This window comes from Gossypium hirsutum, chromosome D07 (genome assembly GCF_007990345.1).
Source record: "Gossypium hirsutum isolate 1008001.06 chromosome D07, Gossypium_hirsutum_v2.1, whole genome shotgun sequence".
In the NCBI taxonomy this organism is placed as follows: domain Eukaryota; kingdom Viridiplantae; phylum Streptophyta; class Magnoliopsida; order Malvales; family Malvaceae; genus Gossypium; species Gossypium hirsutum.
This window is the reverse complement of record NC_053443.1, coordinates 10,100,787-10,120,564: the sequence shown is the minus strand read 5'-3', so window position 1 is coordinate 10,120,564 and position 19,778 is coordinate 10,100,787. Positions and strand designations below refer to the sequence as shown.

Genomic DNA, 19,778 nt, shown 5'->3' with positions numbered 1-19,778 from the left:
AAAATTTTCATTTTTAGGGGATAAGGCTCTCGTTTGCCTCCTCAAATTCGCCTCCGTTCAAAGTTCAAGCTTGACATGGTCCAACCCATTTTTTAAGTTTAGAATATGTTATTTTTCTTTTCTTTTATGTATCATATAATTTATTTCATATAGAAAGTAAATATACTATATTATAATGTAAGTACTAAAAAATATGTTACGTTGTTTATATCTAAAAAAAATATATAATGATGGTAGAAAAGTATCTATATATAAAATTACTAAATATTAAAAAATAAATTTTTAAAAAGTTTCAAAATATAATATCGATAGATTTAAACAGACTTCACCGAAATTTAAAACCTATATTAAGGTTGGGCCAAACTTGAGTAACCATTTATATTATTAATATCATACAAACAAGACTCAAGCAAACTCATAATCACTATTACTAAAAAAAGTAAGCTTAAAGTGAATTGAGCTTTAATTTAGTTGATGCTGTTACTTAAAGAGAACATAAATTCAATCAAATTTAAATACACCTTCCCTTCAATTTAAAAGTTGAAAAGAAATTATGCTTAAAAATAAACATGATATATATTAAAAAAATCTAAAATAAAACAAACACTCAAGAAGAAGTACAAGATAAAAAAAAATTTTGATCCAAAAAATTATTTATAACGATGTTGTATCCATGTGGTTGCAAAGTGCTTTGCTTACTTTCAAATATGTGTCATTTTATCTCATTCACGAAAATATATAAAAAAGCATAATCTTAAGTTACAAAATTAAGGTTTAAAGATTAAACTCACATAAGAATAATAATTATAATGATGAAATTATAAAATATAATATTCTAATTGATATTATTATTGCAACAACTAAAAGGGTACAGTTTCAATTGCGCTTAAATTTGTATTTTCTTCTATATATATATAAGGTCTTCAATTCTCTACTGATGTGGATGACCTATTTTAATGATATTTGACACTTCTTTTTTAATGACACATGACACTTTCTTTATATTTTAATTAAGACATTTTCCTATTTTAATATAAAATAAGATAAAGCATAAATTTTAAAAAAATATATAAATAAAAACTAAAAAAAGGATAAACCAAAAAATTCAAAAAATATATAAAAATATGTGATAAATGTTTATATAATTTATCTTCTCAATTTCTCATATTTAATTACATAATGCTAACTATTTAATTACATAATATTCAATATAAATATAACAAATTTATCAGCATATACTACCTTTTTTGATTTCAGGAGTTTAAAAAACCGAAGATCGTTTGATTCAATTTTTTTAATGTTAATCAATTATTACTGGCTTTGTTTTGCTTATTATTACTTTGAGTATAATTCAAACTAAATATCATACATGCTAAATAAACCCTAAACTTAAGTCTCATGTCACAATTTAAATAAAACAATACAATTCCAAAATAATAGGAATTAGAAGAACATGTCTAGAATACTTGTATATAGAAAATGATTCTGAGCCTTCTGAATGCTGTGCCCTCATCATAACTTGGTGGGTTATCTGTAAAGACAAAAGATAAGAGGGATGAGCTTAAGAAGCTCAGTGTGTGTCCAATTTCAAGATAATCAACGTGGAACAGTAAACATAGCATACAAGATATAAATTCTTAGAACAAACACGTTTGTATAGCAATTCACAATTTCACAGTATCAGTTGATTAGAATAACACATCTCTATAATACTTTAGAATTCATATTTTTATATACATATACTTATGAATGACAATGCAATTTCAGTTTATCAAAAAAGGTCCTACCCCTCTCTACACACCACAGTATGAGTTCCCTAGAACTCATCCAGCCTTTTAACTCCGGGTTGTGAATAAACAATCATTAACTTGTAAAAAAATTGCCACTTCTGGGTAAAAATTGTGGATAAAAGCTGCCACTGGGTTTGTCAAAATTGTGGGTAAATCACCAGTATTTTTAGATAAAAACATTTGCAAATAAGCTTCCACTTGGTTTGTGATCGAACTACATATTTGCAGTTACTGCCATTTGTTGTGGGTGCACAACCTATTTACAGATAAAGGAACTGCCACTCTTCCTCTGTACATATCATCCCACCAACAGTAAATAAATCAACACCAACAGTAATCATACTTAACATGTATTCGATTCATCACTAGCAATTAACATGCTTAATGTGTATTTGGTTCAACACAAATAGTAAACATGCTTTAATAGGTATTCAATAGGGTGGCGGCAATAACTAACAGTTGATCTGTTTCGCAATAACAATAACATGTAATATACACTTCACATACAGTATAGCCATAACACTTCAATCATTAAATCACAAATTTTAGAATAGCATAATATCAGAGACTTAATTGACCAAATATAAAACTCTAAAAATAATTCGGGGCATATACAAAAATTAAACTAAACGTATCATAAATTTCTGGCAAAACTGTAAAACAGGAGACATAGGACCGTGTGGGAGGCTATAGGCCTGTAGAAGAGTTTACACGGTCGTGTGGCAATTGCAATATAGGGGAGACATGACCATGTGGTTCACAAACTAGCCTAGGGTTTATAGGGCACATGGTCGTGTGGTCCACACACTCGTGTGAGAGACTGTGTGACAATAATCCTATACATGATCACCACTGGTTCGCTTGTAAAAGAACACACACCTTTCACCACAGATTTGATTTACACTCGTCACGGTCTATTTTGATCCGATTCACCTAAATCCGATCTTTCAATGACCAATATACGCAATTAATGATTGATATCAAGATTTTGGCAAGATTATCAAATATTTGGCAAGATTTTGTAAAATTGTTGTTACTAAGTTAAATAAATGTATACATGTTAATAAATGTGAAATTGAGACATTGTTGATATTGAATTAGGAAATAAAAACCCTATTAACTATTCGGGTTAAGTCAGTTATAGATGGCATGTCATATGATAAGAAGAGTTTAAGGTTACTTTGACTACAAGTCGATGAGGCACGGGGTGTCAATTTGCCTCAGTTTAATCGATGAGACACTAGGTGTCAAATTTATTATAGTGTTGGGTGCAACTACTTGCTTCAAATTATTCCGATGAGGTACTGGGTGTCAAAATGGTGTGTTGATTAGATTCGTGTATCCGTTAGAGTCCAAGTCATGTTAATAGAGAAGTAAATTGTAAACTTGACTTTGAAATGGTAATGTTATTGAAATAGCAAATATTATGAAATGGAAGGAAATTTATATTGGAAATTAAATTAGTTAATAATGTTGATTATGTACTAAATGGATGAAACTATGGTTGATATGATCATTGTTTATATGTAGAGGTGCTCATGGGTTGGGCCAGGCTTAAGAAAAATTTAGGCCCATTTGTTAGGCTCGAGCCTGGCACGAAAAATGGGGCTAAAATTTTGCCCATCCTCGATCCAGATAAAAATGCTAAAACCTGGGCCTAGCCAAGCTCGCCTGTATTAATTTTTTCATATTATTTTTATATAAATTTTAAATATATATAATACATCAAAAATACTAAAAAATTAAAATAAATATTTCCCAACAAATTGAAAATAAATTTTAAAAAATATATATACTTAAATAATACTAAGATAGATGCAACTTAACAACCAAATGCCTCTAAAAGAATAACAAAATAGTAGTGACATAATAGTGAAATGGTAGCAAAATAGGGAGAAAACAAGAAAATAGCATTAGAAAAAACAAAAAAAATAGTAACTTTTTTTTTTGTGAATTCGAGCCGAGCTCGGGCAAAAGATGCCTTACCTGAGGCCCAACCCATGAGTAGGTCTATTTACATGAAATGATATATGCATTGATTTTGCTACGTAGTAACCTTAGAAAAATGTCTTGGTAAAATAATGTCTATGTGAATTTGCACAATTGATTTGTTTTAGCGTAACATTAAATAGTTTTTATTTGAGTATCTATATGTTTTATAATTTATTTTAATGTTTGGATTATAGAAATACCACTAAGATACGTATGATTTTATTTTCCGTGCGCAAGTTAGGTACTTATCGGTTCGCACGTCAACTCAGTATCCAACGACAATCCTGAACTGAAGTGTTGGTGATGCTCTTATTTTAGTTTTGGCATGTACCTAGGAAGTTTTTGAGTTTTAAAGTTCATTTATATTTTAATGGTTATTTTATGTTTTGGTTGGCAAGTTATAAAAGTTGTGTTTATATATGTTAGTGACCTTGTTGATGATGACTTGTTTGGTTGGCTAATTTCTATGCCTAAGGTTTAGATAGATGAGATAACACCATGGTATGGTTATATGATGCTTGAGTAGTTGAAGGTGAATATGTCAAATAGTGAGAATTGAATTAGCATTTTGTATGTTCTTCTAGTTTTGTTTGGTATATTGAAAATGGTTGAGATGCATCAATGACTTACTGTTTTAGTTGTATATACATATGTATTTAGTTAGTTCTGAATTGTGACATTGTTTAGTGATCTAGGTTGGTTGATTTAAATGGTGTTTTTGACATGAAATTGGTGATTTTGAATTGAGTTATGCATTAACAAATATATCTAGGATTACCATTTGAGTTTATGTGAATTTGGGCATGAAATGAACCTTTTGAATATAGTTTTTACCATTTCTGAACCCAGGTATCAATATTTTTGGCATTGGTATTGATACTTGTTTTTATGAACAATTTTAAAACAAACAGAATGCATAAATGGTATCAATTTTTATTTAAGTATCGATATTTTTTCATAAAAATATGATAATTTTTTCAACAAAAATCCAAGATAATGTAAGTCCGCAGCCCTAGACCAAACCACAGTAAAATTCCTTCAAGCAAAGTCGACAGCTAGTGCGATGTTAGCTCAAGCCAAGACCAAGAAGGAATACAAAAAACTCATGGCTGAAATGCTCAACTCATTGGATTCTGAATCCGAAGATGAGAAATCTTCAATCAAAACGGTGGATCTTACAGATGATACCACTTTAGTAACCATCACCAAGACCAAGAAAGAATGATGCAAGAAAAGATAAGTGAACAGGAAATATTTTCTGGCGAAAACAGTAAATATTCCCTGCAAGAAAAGACAAGTGAACAAGAAATATTCTCTGACGAAAACAGTAAATATTCCCTATAAGAAAAGACGTATGAATAATAAATATTTTCTATAGTTTGTAATCAGATAATATATTCTCTGAAAAGTTTTAATCAAAGTCTCAAATATGTAATGATGAAAGGGAAAAAATTTCCCAGTTCAAATGATGTAAAGAAATAATATCCCTTTATAAAAGGCTATAAGATTTAGAATGAAGGATACAACTCGAAATACCCATTTCAGAAATCCAAACTCGTTTCTTTAGAATTCAAAAGTTTCTCCAAATTTTTAAGTTTTAAATTATTTTTCATTTCAAAATTTAATCAATAATTAAAATTTTATTACAAATTTTAAATTACGATTATCTTATTCCAAACCCGATCCTCAGGATAGTCTAGTATCAGAGCCAAGGAGGAGCAAATATTTCTAAGTTTTGAAAATATTCAATTTATTTTTAATATTTTCGAGTTTTGGTTTAACTGTCTTCATTAATGTATTATTTTGTTGAGTATTGATACACTGTCCGGTTAGCCATGTCAAGAACAAAGTATCCCTATAGGTAACTTTAATAATTCGAAAATCCAGATAGTAGAACTCCCTTGTAGGAAATAAGAAAACAAAGAATGTTTCCTTTCCTTAGAAGAACCAATTCCTCTACAAGCTTTGTTTCCAATCAATTCCAGTAGTCCAAACCAAACCTCTAACAACACTGTTAATGAACAAGAAGAACATTATGAAAATATCCCTTAAAGATTTGATAATTGGACTCTTCCAAAAGTTCCAACAAACCAAGTCTACAAGAAAACAACTTTTGAAAATTTAAATGCTTTTTGCAGTTATGTCATAAAAACAAAAGAAAGGAGTTTACTTATTCAAAAAGAATATGAAATAATCCAATTATTAGATAGAGTTGTCATTAATAAACTCAAAGAAAAAATATAAATATATCCATTTTGGACTAATCCAAGTTGGTGTCAAACCTCTTAGTGTTGAAGCCACTAAAAATGCCTCAATTTTAATTATCTTAAGAGACCAAAGACACATCATGTTTAATGACTCATTATTAAGAACTATAGAAACAAGCCTATGTATAGGCCCAATACATTTTAATTGTTATGGGAGTTGGTGCCACAGGGTCTATAGCACCCTCAAGTTTCCACTTATAAGTAAAGTTTATTTCATGTCATTGTATTGTTCTTGGATTGTGGTATGAGACCTTGAAGTATCTGTTTCTATTAAAAGAGTTTCTCTTTTTGGGCTTTGGAGTAAAGCCTTGGTATTAACAACAGAATACATAGCTTTGAAATGGAGTCTATAGACTAATGTTAATACTTCCGTACTAGGAAGCATTTTGTAGTTATGGGTATGTATTTGTAGGGTCAAAAATTATAAAATATTTTTGTCAGTAAAAAAAATCATAAAATTTGGATAACAATTAAAATGTATTGGGCCTGTACATAGGCTTGTTTTTATAGTTCCTAATAATGAGTCATTAAACATGATGTGTCTTTAGTCTCTTAAGAAAATTAAAATTTAGGTATTTTTAGTGGCTTCAACACTAAGAGGTTTGACACCAACCTGGACTAGTCCAAAATGGATATATTTATATTTTTATTCTTTGAGTTTATTAATGATAACTCTATCTAATAATTGGATTGTTTCATATTCTTTTTGAATAGGTAAACTCATTTATTTTGTTTTATGACATAACTGCAAAAAGCATTTAAATTTTCAAAAGTTGTTTTCTTGTAGACTTGGTTTGTTGGAACTCTTGAAAGAGTCCAATTATCAAATCTTTGGGGGATATTTTAATAATGTTCTTCTTACTCATTAACAGTGTTGTTAGAGGTTTGGTCGGACTCTTGAAATTGATTGGAAACAAAGCTTGTAGAGGAATTGGTTCTTCTAAGGAAAGAAAACATTCTTTGTTTTCTTATTTCTTCCAAGGGGGTTCTACTATCTAGATTTTCGAATTATTAAAGTTGCCTACAGGGATACTTTATCCTTGACATGTCTAACTTATGGCTAACCAGATAGTGTATCAATACTCAGCAAAATAATAATACATTAATGAAGACAGTTAAACCAGAACTCAGAAATATTGAAAATAAATTGAATATTTTCAAAACTTAGAAATACCTACTCCTCCTTGGCTCTGATACCAAACTGTTGCGAGAATCAGGTTTGAAATTAGATAATCGTAATTTGAAATTTGTAATAAAATTTTGATTATTGATTAAATTTTGAAAAGAAAAATAATTTAAAACTTAAATTTTTTAAAACTTAAAAATTTGGAGAAACTTTTGAATTCTAGAGAAACGAGTTTTGATTTCTGAAATGGGTATTTCGAGTTGTATCATTCATTCTGCATTTGATAGCCTTTTATATAGAGATATTATCTCTTTACATCATTTGAATCGAGAAATTTTTTCCCTTTCATCATTACATAATTGAGACTTTGATTAAAACTTTTCAGAGAATATATTCTTTGATTACAAACTACAGAGAATATTTACTATTCATGCGTCTTTTCTTGTAGGGAATATTTACTGTTTTCACCATAGAATATTTCCCGTCCACTTGTCTTGTCTTGCGGGGAATATTTATTGTTTTCGCTAGATAATATTTCCTGTTCATTCGTCTTTTCTTGCAAGAAATATTTACTGTTTTCGCTAGAGAATATTTCTTGTTCACTTGTCTTTTCTTGCATTATTTTTTCTTGGTCTTGGTGATGATTACTAAAGTGGTATCATCTGCAGGATCCACCGTTTTGATTGAAGACTCGAAAGATTTCTCATCTTCGAATTCAGAATCCAATGAGCTGAGCATTTCAGCCATGAGTTTTTTGTATTCCTTCTTGGTCTTGGCTTGAGCTAACATTGCACTAGCTGTTGACTTTGCTTGAAAGAATTTTGTTGTGGTTTGATCTGGGGCTACAGACTTACATAATCTTGGATTTTTGTTGAAAAAATTATCCAAATATTTTAAATCATATTTTTCATCATTAAACTTGTCCCACCATTTAGTTCTGTAGTTTCAAACTAGTAATGGAATTCCAGTTTATTGATCTTGCTCATAAGAATAATTTCATGAAACAATCCAAGAAATGCACAGTTTTGAGAAAAAAATAGATTGTCCTGTAAAAGTGTTTTTGATCTGGTTCAGGCTGAAATTTGTCAAAGAATTTGGGCCATAAGTTTTGAATTTTTTTTGGTAGTATCTCAAAGGATGATGGTCCATACCAAACCCACCATTCTTAGAACCAATTTGAGAATTTGAATTAGGTACCATATTTGAAATATATGAGGCAAGAATGCCTCATGTGTTGGTTGTTCATTAAAAAGGCATTGTACCATGCCATTTGGTAATCCCAATATGTAAAATATGGGCGATGGTCAATTTTGGTAGTAAATTTAGCTGAGAATTTCTTGATAGAATTTGAATTTTCACTCCAGTCCATTGGTTGAAGAATCTTTAGTATTTGGGCTGTTGAATGGGTAATAAAATTTGGATATTTTGGGTCTGTGTAGTGTTTGAACAGTACTAATCCAGTTTGAACTAGTATGTTTTCATAATACTGTTGGGTTTTTGTGATTTCAATGGTTTGAAATGCCATCCATTGAAAAGTTCTTTTGCAAGTATATGTGGAGGTTTTTCTGAAAATTCTTCCTCCATAACAAGAATTTTTTCAAAAGAATTGTTTGGAAAAAATATTGTGAAAATTTTTGTGCAGCAGTCTGTGAAGACACTGTTATTTTTTTTGGAAAAAACATCTTGGAGATATGTCTCTTTTAAAATATTTTTGAGAGATTTTGGTTTATGTAAAACAATCTTTATTTTTTGAAATCTTTGTCGCTTCAACAACAATTTGTTTAAAAGGAGTTTCCTCTTTCATTTGTGAAAATGTATCGATACCCTTATTTTGCAAAGAAACATTATTGAATTTTGATATCGATTTTCAATAAGGCATTGATTTGGTATCGATACCAACTGTAAATTTTTAATATGGAATTTTAAACCTTAAAATTTTACAATTCAATCCTACTCTATGCCCGAATTTCACAACTAGGTTCGTGTAAAATTCAAAATTTTTAATATGTTCAATTATATATGATTTTATGATAAATAATCGAGTTATTATTTAGTAAGGTATTTTTGATTATTCAATTTTGTCGTAGCATCTTATTACTTGGGTCCGACGATTAGGCCTGGTAAGGGGTGTTACACAACGAAAAAGATTAGCAACCGCCATGAGATAGGCTGACCACCAACGATGAAAACTTTTAGCTGGAATGTCCAAGGATTATGAAGTCCTCGGACTAAAAGAAGGTTTCAGCATGTACTGAAAACCAATTGTCCCATATGGTCTTCTTGATGGAGATTAAGCTAAATTTTAAGAGGATGGAATGTGGTCAACATAAATTTGGTTTTCATAATGGTATTGATGTATCAGTTGATGGATTGAGTTTAGGATGGAATGATGGAGTTAAAATAAGCCTGAGGAGTTTCTTGATCAACCATATTGATATGGGAATTAAAGAGGATCTTGACAAAAAATGGAGATTTACAGGGTTCTATGGGTCCCTTGATGTTTGACTAGAAAGGATGACTTGGGAGTTAAAAACTTTAAGGCGTGATTGCAGTTTATCATGGTTGGAGGGACTTTAATGAGATACTATATTTTTTTAAAAAGAGAGGAGGGGTGGTTAGGAAGGAAAGGAGAATGAAAAAAATTAGAAAAATTTTGGAACAATGTTAGTTGGAAGTTTTGAGGTTTACTAGAGTGTGATTTACATGGGAAAAGGGAAATTTTGAAAATAAAAATATTAGGGAACAACTAGATCGTTTTGTAAAAAATATGGATTGGTGGATGTCTTTCCTTAATTATAAAATCAAGCATCTAGGGCATTCATTTTCAGATCATTGCCCAATGTTGATGGAAACAAATGTTAATATCCAAAACCCTAAAGTACAAAGGTTTCGATTTGAACAATGGTGGCTACTAGAAGACTCGTGTGAAAAGGAAATTCAGAGGCTTTGGAATGGTAGTGGTAAAGAGGTTCCAGATCGTCTTAGGGATTTTGGCAATGGTTTGCTACAATGGACGCAGAGGATGAAAAAGTAAAAAGGTGGCAGAATAAGGACTCTAAAGGAAAGGGTGAGGGATCTTAACGAGATGGAATGGACGAATGAGATGATTGGTGACTTAGTTGAAGCAAAGTTGGAACTCAATATGGAGATAGACAAAGAAGAATTATATTGGGAGCAAAGGGCGAAAGCAAATGGGTTAAAGAACAACGATCAGAATATAACTTTATTCCATAGATTTACTTCATAAAGGCGAAGAATTAATTAATTATGGAGTTTAAAAGAGAGGATGGATCAGTAACGACATATATAGATGAGATGGCTAAAATTACGAAAGAGTATTTCTCAAATTTATTTACGACAAAAGGGGAGGGGATCTTGGAGGATTATTTGAAATGAGTAAACAGATGTATAACTGAAGATATGAATCACTATTTGCTGGGAGCTTACAAAATTGAAGAAATCCAAGTTGTCTTAAAAGATATGGCCCCTTTAAAGGCAACTGGGGAGGATGGTTTTCCGGCACTCTTCTTTAAAAAATTCTGACATTATTAGCAAGGAAGTAGGAGAATTTTTCCTCAATGCTCTAAACAAAAAGAGCTCCTTGGAAGGTATAAATTCAACTATTATTGTTTTAATTCCAAAGATTTCTTATCCAAATAATTTGAAAGATTTCAGACCCATTAGTTTATGTTCGGTTCTTTATAAGATTATCTCAAAAGCAATAGCGAATCGTTCCTGAAAGGTACTTGACAATTGTATTGATGAAGCATAAAGTGTTTTTATTCCTGGGAGAATGACAACTAATAAAATGTTATTGGCCTATGAGATTTTGAATATGTTGAAACATAAGAAAATGGGTAGGAAAGGAACCTTTACACTTAAACTTGATATGAGCAAGGCATATGATAAGGTGGAATCGGGTTTTTTGAGTGAGGTCATGCTGAATATGGGCTTTGACAGAAGATAGTCGGATTTTATATCAAAGTGCATTAACTTTGTTTCATATTCAATATGCATAAATGGGGGATGGGGGAAGTTTTAAGCCTACGGGAGGATTTAGACAAGGAGACTCGGTTAGTCCCTACTTGTTTATGATATGTGGGGGGGACTTTCGACGCTAATGAGAGTAACGAAGAGGGAGAAAAGAATAAAAAGGGTGGAGGTGAGTATAAGGGATCTGATGGTTACTCATCTCTTTGCAAATGATTGTATTTTATTTGGGGAAGCAACGGAAAGAGGGGCAAATGAACGAAAGGGAATCCTAGCGCAACATGAAAACTTGTCGGGAAAAAAGTATTAATTACGATAAATTTGCTCTATTTTTCAGTTCAAATAGTTCGACACAAGTAAAGGAACAAGTCACATAAATACTAAGGGTAAGATGCTTATCAAATCCGGAGAAATATTGGGATTGCCAAACATAGTTGGAAAGCAAAACCGTAAGAGTTTCTAAGGCCTGAAAGAAAAGGTGGCTGAGCGAGTTAATAACTGGTGTGTTAAAACATTGTCACAGAAAGGAAAACAAGTTTTTATTAAGAGTGTTTTACAATCAATTCCCACCTATGTTATGTCATTTTTTTTGCTGCCAGTTTCATTATGTAATGAGATGAAACAGACTGTTAGTAGATTTTGGTGGCAGAAGCAGAAATGAGAAAGAGGAATTCATTGGTGCAGTTGAAAAATGCTATGCATTGTAAAAGAGGATGGGGTTATGGGGTTTCAAAATTTTTCCAAATTCAGTTTAGCCCTTCTAGCAAAAGAGGGCTGGAGATTAATAGAATATCCCAATTCTTTGTTAGCAAGAACATTGAAAGCCAAATATTTCCTAAACACAGACTTTAAGCAATCAGAGTTAAGCAATTACCCTTTCAATACCTAGAGGAGTGTGCGGGCAGCAAAGAAATTGTTGATGGAAGAGATGGTCTAGAGGGTTGGTAGAGGGGACAGTATTTTGATATGGCATAATGCTTGGGTTCCTGGTAATTCAAGAGCCAGTCCAAAATCATAGTATTGACAAAGTGGCATAACTAATAGTCCCAAATCTAAGGCAGTGGAAGGAAGGGATTATTACCATTTTGTTTGCTGAAGGAGAGGCTGAAACAATTCTGAATATCCCTTTGGTGAGGTAGGCGTAAGACGATTGTAGAGCATTGTGCAGTGAACCAACGGGGGATTACACGTGAGAAGTAGTTACAGGAGGTTAGTAAAGAAAGATCTAAGTCTAATTACAGATGCTTCAGAGATTACAGGAATTTTTTTTACAAAAGCCTATGGCAAACAAATTTGCTTGGGAAAGTGAAAATTACAAACTGGAAAGTCTACAACAACTACATCCCTACGTTTGAATCTACATTTCAAACGGTAAGTAATTTTTCTCTTTACCTGTAGTGCAAGAATGGCTCAGAATCTTTAGTGCACGTCTTTAGGGACTGTCCTGCAATTCCAGGAATTTGAGGAATGTTAGGATTTCAGAGAACCGATGAAGAAGAAAAAAGGAATTTCCAACAGTGGTTGGAGGAAATGCTTACCAGGCTAACAAATTCATAAAAAAGACCCTTTTCTGTAGCATATGGGCTATCTGGTCTGACCAAAATAAGGCGTTGCATGAAGGACTCCATCAGATAGTATTGAAAACTGTGCAGTTTATCCAAAAATACTTAGGGGAATTGGAAAGGGATAATAGTATCTTACTCGGCCAACGAATCGAGGAGGAGCGATGGCGACCATCGAAAGGGAACACAGTTAAAATAAACTTTGATGGAGCTTTCGATAACTAGAGGCAAAATCAGGTTTGAGTACAGTAGGTAAGGACTCAATGGGGGATTTTTCTGGGATCTCAATTGCTGATGAATAATTGAGTGGCCACGCCTTTCACGGAAGAAGCGCTGGCCTATTACAGGCCATCCAGTGGGGAATAGAAAGAGGATTCCGACAAGTGGAGATCGAAGGTGACGCTCTCAGTATCATCAAAAAATTTCAAAATAACGAGGAGGACAAATCAGTGTTTAGGGCATACATTTTAGACATAAAAGAATTAAGCCAGAGTTTCGAAGAATGTCGTTTCAAAAAAGTCCCTAAATCAGGAAAGCAAAGGAAGGATTGAAGAGACAAGGAATGACTTACCTGGATAATTGGTTGTCCAGAGCAGTGTCGAGGGCGATAGAATCCGATGGAAGAGGTCTGGGAGCGTTCAGTGGAGAGGGAAGCTTCGAGAACCAAAACTGGTAGAAAAGTTATGGCCATCATAAAAGAGAGTCTCGGGGAGTGGTTTTGTGCCTTTTGTTTTCAATGCAAAAGAAGAGATTCGGTCTTTTGACAAAGTTGGGCATCGGGGACATCGAAAAGGGGACTGGGTCTTTTAGGAAGGCTTTTATTTTATTTTTGGGTCTTATTTTGGGTAAAAATAGATTTATTTTATGTTTGTTCATTAGGCTGTATGATGTTTAAAACACTGTTTGAATTCTAGCTCGGGCCCAATTCTTATAAAAGTCTCAGAGTTAATGTTGAAAATATATATACACATAAAACTTTAATTATGGTTTAAATGTATATGTAAAACTTTAATTTTGATTTAATTGTATATACTTAAATAAATAAATAAATCGATTTATTTTTATATTAAATAAATATAATTATTTGTGTATGCAATATAAATTAAAATGATATATAAATAATTATGTTACTAGCTTATGAAAATTAAATCAAATTAAAATTTCATATATAAAATTATTCATTAAAACAAAATATAGGTGAAAATTTATTTATAAATATCAAATATTTCTTAAATATCGATAAATCTAAAATTATGGATTAAAATAAATTGATATCAATAGATGCCAATTCTAATAAAATACGTTACACCACCAATCCGATGGTTCTACTCACCTACCTCCTAACATGAGCCTAAAGGTAATATTATATCTCATCATTTATGCCTTTACCTATTCTAAAAATATACGTTTCTTTCATTCATTAAGTTTCTCTCTTCTTTCTTTTGGATACATAAATGTATTGGCACATTTTAAGGTTACCAAGTATTAAAATGGTTTGCATTTCAATGTATATATTTTTTATTATTTTATTAAATTTTGATTAATTTTAAAATTGAGTTAAATTGGATTTTAAATAAGAGAAAACATTTTTTCACTGTTTTTTTATTCACAAAATTTAAACTTAAAACCATATTTATTAAACATCGAATTTTTTATTATTAGATTCAATATAATATTTGATACAATCAATGATAGTTATTTTTTTCCGGTTGGGCAAGAAGACAATATTTATTGCATTACACATCAACAAGACATCAGTACACACTAAAGTTTCAAACAACATATAGATAATAAAATAAGACTCTTTATCTATGGGCAAAGATCATTGACAAATAAAACTCATAATCTAAAAAAATCCTAAAACCTATACATGTGGTGCAAACTCATTCTTATTAAGAATATTTATTAGAGAGGACCCGGGTGGACTAATGCAATTAAAAATAGGGACGAAGTCAGAAGTTTATTTTTAAGAGGGTCAAAATTAAATTATAAAATTTTAAAAGATTTAAAGTACAATTTTATCTTTGTATATGCTTATTATGTTGGAATTTTAAAGGGATTAAATTAAAAAAAATTATCTTTAAATGGGCAAAGTATATTTTTACAATTAAACTTAACTTATAATTTTAAAAACTTTAAAAAACTAAAATAATAATGTACTATTTTGGGGCAAGCCCTTACCTACCCTCTTGATGCCTTCCTGAGTTAAAAAGCACATCCTGTGTTGAATTACCTAATAACTTAATCTGCAACTGCTTTTGCCTTCCTATTAAAACTTTGAAATAAAATCTCCCCAAGTAAAACTAAACTCATCGAATGCAGCATCACACTCCAAGTTTGATCCAACCTATTTGTGGAGCTATCATTTACCATTATTAATCTCCCTAGTCACATTCCCTTTGGTCTATTCTAAGTAAAGTTATACCGACATTTTTTGCACCATATTTTTGGTATTATTAAAAATCTTTTATGTTCGTTTTACAATTTATAAAGATTATTATTATTTTTTTAAATTCATAATTGTTCCTTCCAACCGTATCATTTCTAAATTTTGAATATGAATTTTTTTATTGAAAGTATAATATTTTTTATCACTACGCCTAATACTTGTTGATAAATTCTGACTAAAAATCTTTCTAATTAACACCTATGCTTGAATTGCCCAACAAGCATGTGCAATAGTAATCAACACTTTTACATGCCCTAATGCCTTTACCTCTATAATCAATTATAGTACTTAGGTAGCCTAAAATGTATCCTAACATTTAAGGTAAGCTAATAAAATACCTTTTGAGTTCATTAGAATTTCATGCAATAGCTTAAATATTTTAGGTTGGAATATTTATTATACATATTCTGGATTATAGCAAATAATATGTTAAACATATAATATCTTAATTACATTTAAAATATTTAACTATTTATTTGATTTTTTAGATTTTCCTCTATTAAATATATTGACTTTTGAGTGATAGATTCTGACTCCGTGTTACAAATTGTGACGCAGAAGTGTTATCTTTCAAAAATAAAATTGATTGAACTATAAGATGTGATTTTTGGTTATTTATCTCATCTCTTAATTATGTAGTCATGGTTCAATTCCACTCATAGTCAACCGTTTACCTTTCGGAGAATACCTACAACAATAGAATTAGTCACTATTGCCGGTGGTGGATATATTAATTACGATAAAAAAAATTGACTTGTTTGTTATTAGAAATCAAAATCATGAGTTGAATCCCTAGACAATTCTTTATGTAATTATCTTTTTCAATAGTTTTTCATTGAAAAATTCTATCAAATGATTTTTTATATTTTTTTATCAAACATGTTAAAAAATTTAAGTTGCTAAAAATATTAATTTTTAATTAATTATGAGAAACACCTATATGTTGGTTTGTTAAAATATAATTATAAAAAGTTATAAAAACATATAAAAATAATTTAATTTGAGAATAATGTTATACATCCCTTTATTGAAATATACAATTAGTAATATAAAATAAGTTTATTTAATTTTTTTGAGAGAAGGTTATTTAATATTTTTAAATTTTAATAATTTATATAAATTATATATAAAAAGAAGGCTCTACGGGCATTCCTTTCTTGACAATTGGGTACATAATAGGTTTTTTTTTCTGTTAAATTTTAATTTTAGTTTTTCTATTATGCTTAAATTTGAGATTTAAACTTTATTCTCTAATTACTAACCTAATACGTTTACTATACTTTTACAATGTTATTAATTAGTCCAAAGAGCTAACATCATTATTAAAATATTACGAGGTATATATAACTTAAATATCCTCAAAGTCTTAAAAATTGACACATGGCTTTTCATTTCTTTTGAATTCATGTTACATTTTTCTTTTTACATTAAGAAAATAATCTACATCAAAATTTAAGAATATTATTCAATAAAAAATTATTATGATGCGTTTGAATAGGTGTTTTTAAGAAAAATATGTCTTAGTATTTTCAACATTATTATTATTATATATCTACCATGTAATTTTTTTAAATAAAAATTCAAAATGTCACCCCAATAAATTTAATAGAAAAATTTTAATGGCAGTAACAATTGAACCTAAATTTTTAAACTTGAAAAGTAAAAGGATTAAATTATTTAAAATATAAATAGAGTGGCTGAATTCCAAATGTACAAAGTGTCTAGAGACTTAGAGCATATTTTAATCTTCAAAATTTTACTCTGTATATAATTTGAAAGAAACAAATAATCAACCTAATGCAAAGTGTGTATTGAAACCGTACTAATAATTATAATTTTTAAAACTTATCTAATAGAATTAAGACCAATAAATTTTGAGTGTATCGATAAAACATATTGCACTCTATGTTTAAACACAACATTACTAAAAGGGATGGATAAAAAATTTAAATATAAACCATAAAAAATATAAAAAAAATCTAAACGATTAAATAAAATCTTACATAAAAAAAGAAAATCAAATGTGATCTTATTTAAACGAAGAGAGCTAAGTGAGACAAGTACACTTCCAACCGGCACATGCTCGACATATTTTAATGCTTTTTAGGTTTAAAGATTAAATGTATTTAAATTCAATGCTTTAGACATTGGGAGTATTGATGATCAATAAACTATATTGAATTATTTAATCAATGAGCAAAATAATAAAATATTTTAATATTCATAAGTTCATTAATTATAATTAACATCGATTATTTTTTATTTTCTCTTCTCCATCCCTCCGTTACAATTATGGATTTTGTATGATTATTAATTCATAATACTTTACTATTTTGCTAATTAATGAGGTGACTTAAAGTGGTTGATGATGTATGAGATTTATGTACTGATTATGCATTAAATATTATCCTAATATATTATTACTAATTTATATATTCATATGGTATATGAGTTTTTTATATTTAATAATGAAAATGTATTAATCAATTTCATATTAAGTTTGGGGATAATGTCACTTTTGATACCTATACTTTCATAAAATGTCTAATATAGTATCTGAACTATTAATATGTGTTTTTATAATGGTACTTGGTGTTAACACTATTAGTGAATTGCTAACCAACCAATGAAAATTTAACACACATAATTTATTTTCCAAATCATCAACTTCACATGGAAGATATAACATTATATGAAAAACTAAATAAAAATTAAATTAAATTAAAAACATAAACATATAATTAATAAAAATAAATAAATACTAAACTTGCATGAAAGTATACTTTCATTGATAATGAAAAAATATTACTTAAAAATCAATTAAAATATTATTTCATATGTAAAATTCTTTGGAGAAGATGACCATTTACTTAAATGGAGAAAATGACGTTTTTGTTTATGTAAGTTTAATATTACTTCTTTTTACTAACCATACGTTTAGTGATTTATTTTTTTAATTTAATTTTCTTGTTTTATTTATTTTTTCATATAATGTTATATTATTCATATGGACTTATTTGTTTAGAAAAAAACCTACGTGTTGAATTTTCATTTGATAGTTTGGACATTTTATGAAAATACAAATATTATAATAAAGCACATATTGATAACTCATATTTTATATTAGATATTTTCAAAATATAACTATTACGTTAAACATTTTATAAAAGTATAGTTTTTGATAAATATAATAAGAAGTTTTATATTACCAAAGTTTACCAATAAAGACAATTTTATGCTTTAATATTTTTGGTATTAAAGGGACATTAAATTATGTATCATTTGACTTTCTTGAAATAGAAAAAGGAATAGAGTCATTTAGCATTAAATATGCTTCATAAATAAAATTAACTTAATTAAGGAAATTAATTCAATATCCTTGGATTTGGTTGATTTGCGGAAAATAGTTAACACTAAGAATTCTTAAAATAAAAATGATGCGAATCAAAATATTTTTAATTTTTAGATTAAATTGAATTTTTTAAAGTCATGAATTTATGATTTGATCTATCTAATTAAAAAAAAAACAACACTCAATTTTTTTTTCTTTTATGGTGCTATTACAAGTAAAAGGAAAAAAATACTACAACCAATTCCAATTAGTTCTCAAAATTGTTAATGTTTGGACAACACAGGATAATTGAATGAAAATATAATTACTAGGTATTAATTACATTCTCTTCTAATTATAAAAAATTGTAATTCTCTAGACGCGTTTTCCTGACCGAGTGTAATTACATCGTAATTCCTTATGTCATGTTTGGTATTACAAATCCTAATTACACAGTTACATAATTTATATTCTAACAAATATTAATTACTATAAAAATATCACATCCCAAAAATCGAGTTAGTAGAATCGAGTTTGTAGATCGAGAGTGGTCATGCCCCGATTTTTAAGGTTAGATTTGTGCGTTTGTTAAAAAATGAGTTATTGGTCTAATGGTTAAGTGTTAGTAAATTTGTCCTTGAAACCCAAGTTTGAATCCATTCCCTTACATCATTTTTATTTTTGTGCAATTTTGTCTTAAACCCTAGTAAGTGTCACGTCTTGTTTTAAAAATAAATGTTGTAAGAGCTTAAATAAGAATGTGTTCTAGCCTAGTGGTTAAGAAGTAGTGTAGCTACCCTTGTGACTCAAGTTCAAATACCTTCATCTTATCCTCCACTTTCTTCTCCCATTTCTCCCCTCTTTCCTTTTCTTTTGTTTATTTCCTTTTGTCACCTTTTCTTTACATCTTTGTAACACATAAAACTCGGCCCAATAATTGGATTTGAATATGATGTGTCACACTTAAAATCAGACTAACTTTAAAACCTTTGGCGGAAAATTTATAAAATTTTACAAAGTTGGAAATATAAAATATGTCAATGTTAATACATTACAAATGTTTAAATGACATCATTGATAGTTCAAAATAATGTTTAAATCATCTAGTGTATAAGCTTTAAATAAGTAAACTTTATTAAACAGAATATGATAACTCAAATCTAGATATTGAAATTTGATAATGTTCTTATAAAAATAGTGTCTTATCAAAATGGTAGTCTTTTATACAAATCATTTTCAAAATACAATTATATGTCACCCTCAAGAGTCAT

General features: G+C 29.4%; 1 long non-coding RNA gene across 3 annotated transcripts; it reads right to left on the bottom strand.

Annotated features, from left to right (window-relative positions):
- Positions 1-1,347: 1,347 nt before the first annotated feature.
- On the bottom strand, positions 1,348-13,553 carry LOC107953909 (uncharacterized). Of its 3 annotated transcripts, none has more exons than XR_001699375.2 (5): positions 12,867-13,553; positions 12,704-12,758; positions 12,247-12,609; positions 12,040-12,151; positions 1,348-1,531 (listed from the first exon to the last, which is right to left on the bottom strand). It is a non-coding gene; the product is annotated as an uncharacterized lncRNA (long non-coding RNA). The 3 variants fall into 3 exon arrangements; XR_001699376.2 differs by having other exon boundaries at positions 12,051-12,151; XR_001699377.2 differs by lacking the exon at positions 12,040-12,151.
- Positions 13,554-19,778: the final 6,225 nt, after the last annotated feature.